Here is a 13,173-nt window from a genome sequence, read left to right as displayed (position 1 = left end):
TTCCAATATATAGGACCCCCAAAGTCACTTCAAACCTGAGTAATTGCCAGAAGAATTAATTTTGCAAATTTCCTTTAAAAAATGAAAAATTACTGCTACATTTTTAAACCTCCTAAAATGCTAACAAAATATAATAACCTTTTTACAAATGGTGCTGATGTAAAGCCGACATGTGGGAAATGTTATTTATTAATGTTTTTTGTGGTATAACTATCTGGATTAAATGGATACTCATTCAAAGTTTGAAAATTGCAATTTAAAAAAAAATATATGTTAAAAATCTGATATTTTTTTTATTTATTTATAAAAAAATATTGATCTAAATTTACCATTATCATAAGTTATAATGTGCCGTGAAAAAATAATGTCAACTTGGATTTGTTGAAGCGTTTCAGAGTTATTACCACATAAAGTGACACTGGTCAGATTTCCAAAAATTTGGCCCGGTCACTAAGGGGTTAAAAAATGATTCAGGTGTAAAATAGACATGGAGTAAATGTTAGTTGTTAACTATTTTTTGTAACTCAACCCTCTGGTTTAAGGAAATGAGAATTACAATTTTGAAAATTGTAAAATGTCCCATATTTTCAGAAATAAACGCAAGTCATATAGACATTTTTTTACCACTATTATGAATTACAATATGTCATGAAAAAAACAGTTTAAGAATCAGTGGGATCGGTTGAAATATTCCAGATTTATTGCCACATAAAGTGACAGTGGTGAGATTTTAAAAATTTGGCCCGGTAATTAAAGTTAAAATGGGCTCGGTCACTAAGGTGTTAAACTGCTAAGTTTTTAACCCATTACTTGCCAAATTAGCAATTTTCTTTTTTTATGACAGATTTTTAATGATTTGGGTCCTAATGAATCAGAAACATAATTAATTAGCAAAAATTTTTCAAGTACGGATTTTTCAGAAAAGGGCGTCCCAATATTCAATTAATAATGACAATGACATGATTTCCTATTTTGTAAACATTCATTTTACAAACACAACACAAAAAATTGGACCTAATTATAAAAATTATAAAATCTTAGTTGCTAGAAGCTAAAGATTAGGCGTCCCAAAAAAAGGACATTGGTAGATAATGAATTAAGGAAAAGGCTTTTTAGAAATACTTATAATGCTGTATACTTTATAATACTGTAGAGAAAAAATCTAAGAGCATTGGAAAGTTTCCAGAGGCATACTGTTTTAGCATAATGACATTTATAAACTGACTTAATTCAATTGTTATATATTGTCCACTATGGTTTATTGTGCTATGAAGGCAGATTACAGCATGGGATCCAGTCCAGTATATGAGTCTCAGGTCTAAAAGATCATATAATACTATATGGCTTTATAGTGGCTCAGTGGTTAACACTGCAGCCTTGCAGCGCTGGGGTCCTGGGAGCAAATCCCAGTAAGGCTGGGGTCACACTTGCCTGTGTGATGTGAGAAACTTGCGCGAGTCTCTAAAATGAATACTGCCGGCACTCGGGACCGGAGTATGTGGCTGCAAGTATTTCTATGGAGCTGAATGCTCCGGTCCTGAGTGGCGGCGGCAGTGACGGGTAATGATGCGTGAGTTTCTCGCATCACACATGCAAGTGTGACCCCCGGCCTAAGGACAACATCTACAAGCAGTTTGCATGTTCTCCCCATGTTTGCGTGGATTTCCTCCTAGTTTTAAAGCTTCATCCCACATTCCCAAGACATACTGATAGGGAATGTAGATTGTAAGCTCCTATAGGGACCATGATAATGATCTCTGTAAAGAGCTGTGGAACTAATGGCATAAATAAACAAGTGAAATAAATTAATTATAAGCTGCTTTTTCTATCAAGTATACAGAATGCTCTTGTTGATTGTAATTAATGAATTAGACTAATTAATATTTAAGGAATAACATGCATAATGAGAAGTGAGTGATGTAATGTGGATGATACCCATTGGATATTTTAACATTAGTAATACATGTGGAGTGAGGAGTACATGCAATTTGATTAAAACCTAAAATGCAAAAAATGCACCTAATTTCTGAGTTAGCACTGACACCGTATATGTATAAAGATGAATGAGCGCATACAGTCATTTACACTATTTGCATGCAACCTCTAAACAATGTATATATGTACCATATGGTGTGCATGTAATATGCATCACGTTTTCTGTAAAGCGTGCAGCACAGTCTCTTGCCCTCCAGACATGGAGGGAATTATTTTATGAAATGCGGTTTCGCTTAATTTGCAATCCTCGAGCCATCAGGAATCGCCAATCTAAACGGTTCCACTGCTGTAATTGAGGTCACACTTTCCCAAATACTGTTTGAATAATAAAAATAGTTAATTAGTTCTTATTGTGAGATAAAATGAGAAAATATAATTTTATTAAGGAAGTCAAGGTTTTGGTCGCAAGCAAATCATTCCAGACAGCAGAATACTCTGTGATCAGTGATTTAATTTAACATGATGACAACTGGCAAACCTTCCGAGAGGAGGCATCTCTCCCATGAGCAGCAGGCAGGGAAACATTGCGCTTATTATTCAGAGGTAGCGGCTGATATATTACACAGCTCTCAGCCATGGGGCAGCTTTGCTTCAGTTTGGAATGGTTTAATACATTAAATTCTATTAACTGAAAAACTATGTCTGGGCATTTTCTTAGCAGCATCGCTCCTATCCTGGCTTATAGTTCAGTTTTATGTGATACCGAACAATAATGGTCTTTCCATTCTATGGGCAAAGAAGATTCAATCTGATGATAATTACAAAATAGATCAATGGCCGCACTCATCTGTGCTAAAAATAGGGAAATGTGAAATATGTGGAATGTGAATAGCATAATGGCTTATGAACTTTATGAAAAAACACATGAGATTTTTAGCACAAGATTTGGCCAAACATTGTGAGCCTATTCACCAAAACGTCAAGGTAATCTCAGATCGAATGGGTAACTACACTGACTGCCTGGTGTGAACACTTACCTATGGTATCTGAGCTGACTGCCTAATGTGAACACTTACCTATGGCTAATAACAGGATAAAGATCTATTTTGTATTTGATGATAATTACAGGCATAGGAAAAGTGATGAGAAACATGAAAAATTACAAATGTTAGCTCATAAAATCAATATAATGCTTCTTAATTTTGGTCCAACTACATAACAAAATTTTGATTAAACAAGGTACATGATAAAACTAAAAAAAGCTCTACTCACCAGCTAAACCCGTGTTTCCCCAGAGTCTAGTCAGGTGGCTGGAAAGAGGAATCATACGAGGCAGGTCCAAAGATGACCCAATCCAGTCTTCTGTCGCTAGACTAAATCACAGAACTCAGCAGTCAAAGAACCAACGAATAGATCATCTTCACTAGGGTTGAGCGAAACGGGTCGATCATTTTCAAAAGTCGCCGACTTTTGGCTAAGTCGGCGTCTCATGAAACCCGATCCGACCCCTGTGCTTGTCGGCCATGCGGTACGCGACTTTCGCGCCAAAGTCGCGTTTCAATGACGCGAAAAGCGCCATTTCTCAGCCAATGAAGGTGAACGCAGAGTGTGGGCAGCGTGATGACATAGATCCTGGTCCCCACCATCTTAGAGAAGGGCATTGCAGTGATTGGCTTGCTGTCTGCGGCGTCACAGGGGCTATAAAGGGGCGTTCCCGCCGACCGCCATCTTACTGCTGCTGATCTGAGCTTAGGGAGAGGTTGCTGCCGCTTCGTCAGAAGCAGGGATAGCGTTAGGTAGGGTCCACTAACCACCAAACCGCTTGTGCTGTAGCGATTTCCACTGTCCAACACCACCTTCGGTGTGCAGGAACAGTGGAAGCTATTTTTTTTTTTTTTTCCTCAGCGCTGTAGCTCATTGGGCTGCCCTAGAAGGCTCCGTGATAGCTGTATTGCTGTGTGTACGCCACTGTGGAAACCAACTGCTTTTTTCAAAGCACATATCCTCTTGTTCCTTTCTGCACAGCTATCTTTTTTGTTTGTCCACACTTTTTATTTAATTTGTGCATCAGTCCACTCCTATTGCTGCCTGCCATACCTGGCTTAGATTACTGCAGGGAGATAGTAATTGTAGGACAGTCCCTGTTTTTTTTTTTTTTGTGGGAGATTAAGATTGGCATTTCTGCTACAGTGCCATCCCTGTGTGTGCCATCTCTCACTGAGTGGGCCATAGAAAGCCTATTTATTTTTTCCGTGATTTGTGTTCTAAATTCTACCTCAACACAAAAACACTACATCAATCAGTGGTAGAAAAATATTGGCCTCAGTCAGGGCTTGTGTGCCACTGCTGTGTGTGCTATCTCTCATTCAGTGGGCTATAGAAAGCCTATTTATTTATTTATTTTTTTTTCTTATTATTTGGTTTCTAAAGTCTCCCTGAAAAAAAAAAAAAAAAAAAAAAACAGTGGGAGAGTAATATTGCCCTTTCAGCTTGTGTGCCAGTCTTGACTCCTGGGTGTGCCACCTCTCTCTCATTCAGTGGGCCATAGAAAGGCTATTTATTTTTTTGGTTTTTTTAATATTATTTGGTTTCTAAAGTCTCCCTGAAAATGAAAGAAAAAAAACTTAAAAAAACAGTGGGAGAGTAATATTGCCCTTTCAGCTTGTGCGCCAGTCTTGACTCCTGGGTGTGCCACCTCTCTCTCTCTAATTGTGGGCCATAGAAAGCCTTTTTTTTTTGTTTTTTTTTTAATATTATTTGGTTTCTAAAGTCTCCCTTAAAAAACAAAAAATACATAAAAAAACAGTGGGAGAGTAATATTGCCCTTTCAGCTTGTGTGCCAGTCTTGACTCCTGGGTGTGCCACCTCTCTCTCTCATTCAGTGGGCCATAGAAAGCCTATTTATTTTTTTGGTTTTTTTAATATTATTTGGTTTCTAAAGTCTCCCTGAAAATAAAAGAAAGAAAAACTTAAAAAAACAGTGGGAGAGTAATATTGCCCTTTCAGCTTGTGCGCCAGTCTTGACTCCTGGGTGTGCCACCTCTCTCTCTCTAATTGTGGGCCATAGAAAGCCTTTTTTTTTTTTTTTTTTTTTTAATATTATTTGGTTTCTAAAGTCTCCCTGAGAAAAAAAAAAAAAAAAATTAGGTGGGAGATTAATATTGACATTAGTGCTTGAGTGACAGTCCTGCGTGTGTGTCATCTCTGTGATTTTGTGCCACAGAAAACAGAGTGTGTAACATTGTGCCTGATTTTCCTTGTGGTCTCACCAACCTGTTAAGGGATATTGAAATCATACTGAAGTTATAGCTCACCGTGTAAGTTGTTTGACAGCAACAAATAAAGTTACTTTGGTTAAGATTTTAAAACAATGAGGAAGTCTGGTGCAAGAGGTCGTCGTGGGCGTTCATTGTCAGCTGGTAATGATGGTAGTGGTAGTGGAGCATCAGGTGGTCGTGGGGATAAAAATATTCCACCTAAGTCTGGAGCTGTGGAGCCAGTTTCGTCGTCAGGCTACACAAGGCCTCGAACGCTCTCTTTTCTGGGAGTAGGAAAACCGCTTTTAAAGGCAGAGCAGCAACAGCAAGTTTTGGCTTACATTGCAGACTCAGCCTCTAGCTCTTTTGCCTCCTCTTCCGAAACTGTTAAATGTAAAAGCAGCGCGTCGCTTGTGGATGTTCACGGTCAGGGACAAGTCGCTTCCTTGTCCTCCTCAGCAAAAACTACAACAAGAGAGAAGGATGCAGCAGGCGACACAACGGGTCACTCCATGGAGCTCTTTACACATACCGTCCCTGGCTTAGAAAGTGAAACATTTAACAGGCCATGCCCATTACAAGTAGATTCTGACATGGAGTGCACTGATGCACAGCCACAGCCAGAGTACTATGCTGCTCCTTTGACTCAGACCACCACATTGCCCTCTCAGGGTACAGATCCACAATCAGACCCTGATGAGACTATGTTGCCCCGCCACGAACGCTATACCACCGACCGACACAGTGACACAGACGAAGTTGCACACGAGCTCGAAGAGGAGGTAATAGATGACCCAGTTATTGACCCCGATTGGCAGCCATTGGGGGAACAGGGTGCAGGCGGCAGTAGTTCAGAAGCGGAGGTGGAGGAGGGGCCGCAGCAGGCATCAACATCGCAACAGGTTCCATCTGCCGGGCCCGTATCTGGCCCAAAACGCGTGTCAAAGCCAAAACCTGTTGGAGGACAGCGTGGCCATTCGGTTAAAGCTCAGTCTGCAATCCCTGAAAAGGGATCCGAGTCTAGGAAGAGTGCAGTCTGGCATTTTTTTAAACAACATCCAACTGATCAGCGCAAAGTCATCTGTCAAAAATGCTCAACTAGCTTAAGCAGAGGTCAGAATCTGAAAAGTCTAAATACTAGTTGCATGCATAGACACTTAACCACCATGCATTTTCAAGCCTGGACTAACTACCAAACGTCCCTTAAGGTTGTAGCACCCTCGGCCAATGAAGCTAGTCAGCAACGCAACATCCCTTCCGTCACTGTAAGGCCACCATTTTCCGCACCACCGGCAGTATCTGTGCAGGTTTCTTTGCCAGCCAAAAGCAGTCAGGGTCAGGGAACCACCAGTTTTGTAGGAGGAAATATTGCATCTAGGGCACCGGCGGAAACAATACCGTCTCCAACCGTCTCTCAGTCTGCCATGTACACCGGCACACCCGAAAGTTCCACGATCTCCAGCTCTCCAGTCCAGCTCACCCTACATGAGACTCTGGTTAGAAAAAGGAAGTACTTATCCTCGCATCCGCGTACACAGGGTTTTAACGCCCACATAGCTAGACTAATCTCGTTAGAGATGATGCCCTACCGGTTAGTTGAAAGCGAAGCTTTCAAAGCCCTGATGGAGTACGCTGAACCACGATACGAGCTACCCAGTCGACACTTTTTTTCCAGAAAAGCCATCCCAGCCCTGCACCAGCATGTTAAACAGCGCATCGTCCATGCACTCAGGCAATCTGTGAGTACAAAGGTGCACCTGACTACAGATGCATGGACCAGTAGGCATGGCCAGGGACGTTATGTGTCCATCACGGCACACTGGGTGAATGTGGTGGATGCAGGGTCCACAGGCGACATCAATTTAGGGACAGTTGTGCCTAGCCCACGGTCTAGGAAACAGTTGGCTGTAGGCGTTCGCACCCCCTCCTCCTCCTCCTCCTCGTCCTCCTGCAGAAGCTACAGCTCTTCCACAGAACGCAGTCTGCCAACCACTCCATCGGCAGATGACACTGTTGCACACCAGTTGTCCCATTATGGGCCAGCTACTGCCAAGCGTCAGCAGGCTGTATTGGCTATGAAGTGTTTGGGCGACAACAGACACACCGCGGAAGTTCTATCCGAGTTCTTGCAACAAGAAACGCAGTCGTGGCTGGGCACAGTAGATCTTGAGGCAGGCAAGGTAGTGAGTGATAACGGAAGGAATTTCATGGCTGCCATCTCCCTTTCCCAACTGAAACACATTCCTTGCCTGGCTCACACCTTAAACCTGGTGGTGCAGTGCTTATTGAAAACTTATCCTGGGTTCTCCGACCTGCTCCTCAAAGTGCGTGCACTTTGCTCACATATCCGACGTTCGCCTGTACACGCCAGCCGTATGCAGACCTATCAGCGGTCTTTGAACCTTCCCCAGCATCGCCTAATCATAGACGTTGCAACAAGGTGGAACTCAACACTGCACATGCTTCAGAGACTGTGCGAACAGAGGCGTGCTGTTATTTATTTGTGGGAGGATACACGGGCAGGCAGTAGGATGGCAGACATGGAGTTGTCAGGTGTGCAGTGGTCTAAGATACAAGACATGTGTCAAGTCCTTCAGTGTTTTGAGGAATGCACATGGCTGGTTAGTGCAGACAACGCCGTAATAAGCATGAGCATCCCCCTAATGCATCTGCTGATGCAAAGTTTGATGCACATAAAGGAGCAGGCGTCTGCACCAGAGGAAGAGGAAAGCCTTGATGACAGTCAGCCATTGTCTGGTCAGGGCAGTGTACAGGACGAGGTAGCGGGCGAAGAGGAGGTGGAGGACGAGGAGGATGATGGGGATGAGTATATTTTTAATGCCGAACCTTTCCCGGGGGCACAGGAAATTGGTTGCGTGTCACGGCCGGGTTCTGGTTTTTTGAGGGACACAAGTGACGTAGATTTGCCTGCAACTGCCCCTCAACCAATCACAACCGGAGATTTGACAACTGGAACTTTGGCCCACATGGCGGATTATGCCTTACGTATCCTAAAAAGGGACACACGCATTACGAAAATGATGAAAGATGACGATTACTGGTTGGCCTGCCTCCTTGATCCACGCTATAAAGGCAAATTGCAAAATATTATGCCACATGAGAACTTGGAACTAATATTAGCAACCAAACAATCAACTCTTGTTGACCGTTTGCTTCAGGCATTCCCAGCACACAGCGCACGTGATCGTTCTCACACGAGCTCCAGGGGGCAGCAGACTAGGAGTGTTAGGGGTGCACACATCAGAAGTGGCGTTGGACAGAGGGGTTTTCTGACCAGGTTGTGGAGTGATTTTGCTATGACCGCAGACAGGACAGGTACTGCTGCATCAATTGAAAGTGACAGGAGACAACATTTGTCCAGTATGGTTACTAACTATTTTTCATCCCTTATCGATGTTCTCCCTCAACCGTCATTCCCATTTGATTACTGGGCCTCCAAATTAGACACCTGGCCAGAATTGGCAGAATATGCATTGCAGGAGCTTGCTTGCCCGGCAGCAAGTGTCCTATCAGAAAGAGTATTCAGTGCTGCAGGTTCAATATTAACCGAAAAAAGGACTCGTCTGGCTACCCAAAATGTTGACGATCTAACATTCATTAAAATGAACCACAACTGGATTTCGAAATCTTTTGCCCCACCTTGCCCGGCCGACACCTAGCTTTCCTATGAAAAGCTCTTGCCTGTGAATTACTTTTCTAATGTCTAATTTGCTGCAGCTGATTGTACAGCATACGACATGTTTACACCTCCCTAAATGGCAAAACTCCCCACACGGGGCCGTGGTATCGTGACTTGGCGCAAGCACCCGTGAGACTGCTGTTTGTCTGAAGAGATGGGTGTGCTCGCTTTTGGTTGACGGCATTGCTACTGGGTCCCTCATAGTACAATGTAGTGTCTCTGGCGGTGGTGGTGCGCACCCAACGTCAGACACACCGTTGTAACATGAGGGGCCCTGGGGCGGTCCCGCCGGCCTCAAGAGAGTTCCCCCCTACCCCAGCTCAAAATGTGCTCTACCACGTGCAAAATTATGTCGCACAGCTCCACCAATCTTTAGTCTATTCGCTGACATCATTCAATGTCTGGCACTGACAATACAAATTTGTAGACATCTATGATGCAACTTAAAGTAGTCTGTGTCTGTGTCCTATATTGGCACCATTAAATAGTTACTGCCAAATTACTATGTCAGAAACTCAGTAGATGAGCCCACCCCTGTACCTAAGTATGCCACCTTTTTTTTTGTTTTGGTTGTTTTGCGAGACATTAACATCTATTTATATTTTGGGAGTACTGGGACAGACACTCCTTGCACTACTCCTCCACTCACCACCAAGCTGCCTGTGTATCCATGTAACCGCTGTAAAGCTGCCATGAGCCTATTGTTTGTTATTTTAGGCCTTTGATAGCCTGTCTGCGGTCCCTACTTTAAATACTCCTCCACTCACCACCAAGCTGCCTGTGTATCCATGTAACCGCTGTAAAACTGCCATGAGCCTATTGTTTGTTATTTTAGGCCTTTGATAGCCTGTCTGCGGTCCCTACTTTAAATACTCCTCCACTCATCACCAGCTGCCTGCCCGTGTATCCATGTAACCGCTGTAAAACTGCCATGAGCCTATTGTTTGTTATTTTAGGCCTTTGATAGCCTGTCTGCGGTCCCTACTTTAAATACTCCTCCACTCATCACCAGCTGCCTGCCCGTGTATCCATGTAACCGCTGTAAAACTGCCATGAGCCTATTGTTTGTTATTTTAGGCCTTTGATAGCCTGTCTGCGGTCCTTACTTTAAATACTCCTCCACTCACCACCAAGCTGCCTGTGTATCCATGCAACCGCTGTAAAACTGCCATGAGCCTATTGTTTGTTATTTTAGGCCTTTGATAGCCTGTCTGCGGTCCCTACTTTAAATACTCCTCCACTCATCACCAGCTGCCTGTGTATCCATGTAACCGCTGTAAAACTGCCATGAGCCTATTGTTTGTTATTTTAGGCCTTTGATAGCCTGTCTGCGGTCCCTACTTTAAATACTCCTCCACTCATCACCAGCTGCCTGTGTATCCATGTAACCGCTGTAAAACTGCCATGAGCCTATTGTTTGTTATTTTAGGCCTTTGATAGCCTGTCTGCGGTCCCTACTTTAAATACTCCTCCACTCATCACCAGCTGCCTGCCCGTGTATCCATGTAACCGCTGTAAAACTGCCATGAGCCTATTGTTTGTTATTTTAGGCCTTTGATAGCCTGTCTGCGGTCCCTACTTTAAATACTCCTCCACTCACCACCAAGCTGCCTGTGTATCCATGTAACCGCTGTAAAGCTGCCATGAGCCTATTGTTTGTTATTTTAGGCCTTTGATAGCCTGTCTGCGGTCCCTACTTTAAATACTCCTCCACTCATCACCAGCTGCCTGCCCGTGTATCCATGTAACCGCTGTAAAGCTGCCATGAGCCTATTGTTTGTTATTTTAGGCCTTTGATAGCCTGTCTGCGGTCCCTACTTTAAATACTCCTCCACTCACCACCAAGCTGCCTGTGTATCCATGTAACCGCTGTAAAGCTGCCATGAGCCTATTGTTTGTTATTTTAGGCCTTTGATAGCCTGTCTGCGGTCCCTACTTTAAATACTCCTCCACTCATCACCAGCTGCCTGCCCGTGTATCCATGTAACCGCTGTAAAACTGCCATGAGCCTATTGTTTGTTATTTTAGGCCTTTGATAGCCTGTCTGCGGTCCCTACTTTAAATACTCCTCCACTCATCACCAGCTGCCTGCCCGTGTATCCATGTAACCGCTGTAAAACTGCCATGAGCCTATTGTTTGTTATTTTAGGCCTTTGATAGCCTGTCTGCGGTCCCTACTTTAAATACTCCTCCACTCACCACCAAGCTGCCTGTGTATCCATGTAACCGCTGTAAAGCTGCCATGAGCCTATTGTTTGTTATTTTAGGCCTTTGATAGCCTGTCTGCGGTCCCTACTTTAAATACTCCTCCACTCATCACCAGCTGCCTGCCCGTGTATCCATGTAACCGCTGTAAAGCTGCCATGAGCCTATTGTTTGTTATTTTAGGCCTTTGATAGCCTGTCTGCGGTCCCTACTTTAAATACTCCTCCACTCACCACCAAGCTGCCTGTGTATCCATGTAACCGCTGTAAAGCTGCCATGAGCCTATTGTTTGTTATTTTAGGCCTTTGATAGCCTGTCTGCGGTCCCTACTTTAAATACTCCTCCACTCATCACCAGCTGCCTGCCCGTGTATCCATGTAACCGCTGTAAAGCTGCCATGAGCCTATTGTTTGTTATTTTAGGCCTTTGATAGCCTGTCTGCGGTCCCTACTTTAAATACTCCTCCACTCACCACCAAGCTGCCTGTGTATCCATGTAACCGCTGTAAAGCTGCCATGAGCCTATTGTTTGTTATTTTAGGCCTTTGATAGCCTGTCTGCGGTCCCTACTTTAAATACTCCTCCACTCATCACCAGCTGCCTGCCCGTGTATCCATGTAACCGCTGTAAAGCTGCCATGAGCCTATTGTTTGTTATTTTAGGCCTTTGATAGCCTGTCTGCGGTCCCTACTTTAAATACTCCTCCACTCACCACCAAGCTGCCTGTGTATCCATGTATCCGCTGTAAAGCTGCCATGAGCCTATTGTTTGTTATTTTAGGCCTTTGATAGCCTGTCTGCGGTCCCTACTTTAAATACTCCTCCACTCATCACCAGCTGCCTGCCCGTGTATCCATGTAACCGCTGTAAAGCTGCCATGAGCCTATTGTTTGTTATTTTAGGCCTTTGATAGCCTGTCTGCGGTCCCTACTTTAAATACTCCTCCACTCACCACCAAGCTGCCTGTGTATCCATGTAACCGATGTAAAACTGCAGTATTTTGCTTATAAAAAAGAAAATACTGGAGAGATATCAAATGCAGACATTTTAACATTAAAAACAAAAACACATACAACAAAAAACTGGTACAGTACAAAAATTGGCCACCAGCTACAAAAACTTTCTCCTGCAAGTAGTTAACTGAAAGGTTTTTTTCCATTGAAAACACAGATATGGCATCCACCGAGTGTTGTCCTGTCGCGTCTTCTTTATATTATTGCCAAGAAGCTGCAACTGAATAAAGCTGAGCTTCTACCTTCTGCCTCTTATTAACTGCTTTTTTTTAAAAAAATTGTCCACCAGCTACAAAAACTTGCTCCTGCAAGTAGTTAACTGAAAGGTTTTTTTCCATTGAAAACACAGATATGGCATCCACCGAGTGTTGTCCTGTCGCGTCTTCTTTATATTATTGCCAAGAAGCTGCAACTGAATAAAGCTGAGCTTCTACCTTCTGTCTCTTATTAACTGCTTTTTTTTTATAAAATTGGCTGTTCCGGCCTACTAAAGGTGTCTGTCTGCCCCTGCCTGGTGTTGTCCTCAACTGAATAAAGCTGAGCTTCAACCTTCAGTTCCAAATTACCATTTTTAAAAATGCAATTGGCTGTTCCGGCCTACTAAAGGTGTCTGTCTGCCCCTGCCTGGTGTTGTCCTCAACTGAATAAAGCTGAGCTTCTACCTTCTGCCTCTTACTAACTGCTGTTTTTTTTAAAAATTGGCTGTTCCGGCCTACTAAAGGTGTCTGTCTGCCCCTGCCTGGTGTTGTCCTCAACTGAATAAAGCTGAGCTTCAACCTTCAGTTCCAAATTACCATTTTTAAAAATGCAATTGGCTGTTCCGGCCTACTAAAGGTGTCTGTCTGCCCCTGCCTGGTGTTGTCCTCAACTGAATAAAGCTGAGCTTCTACCTTCTGCCTCTTACTAACTGCTGTTTTTTTTAAAAATTGGCTGTTCCGGCCTACTAAAGGTGAATGTCTGCCCCTGCCTGGTGTTGTCCTCAACTGAATAAAGCTGAGCTTCTACCTTCTGTTCCAAATTACCATTTTTAAAAATGCCATTGGCTGTTCCGGCCTACTAAAGGTG

Source organism: Ranitomeya variabilis, chromosome 8 (assembly GCF_051348905.1).
Source record: "Ranitomeya variabilis isolate aRanVar5 chromosome 8, aRanVar5.hap1, whole genome shotgun sequence".
In the NCBI taxonomy this organism is placed as follows: Eukaryota; Metazoa; Chordata; class Amphibia; order Anura; family Dendrobatidae; genus Ranitomeya; species Ranitomeya variabilis.
Note: the sequence above shows the minus strand (reverse complement) of the source record.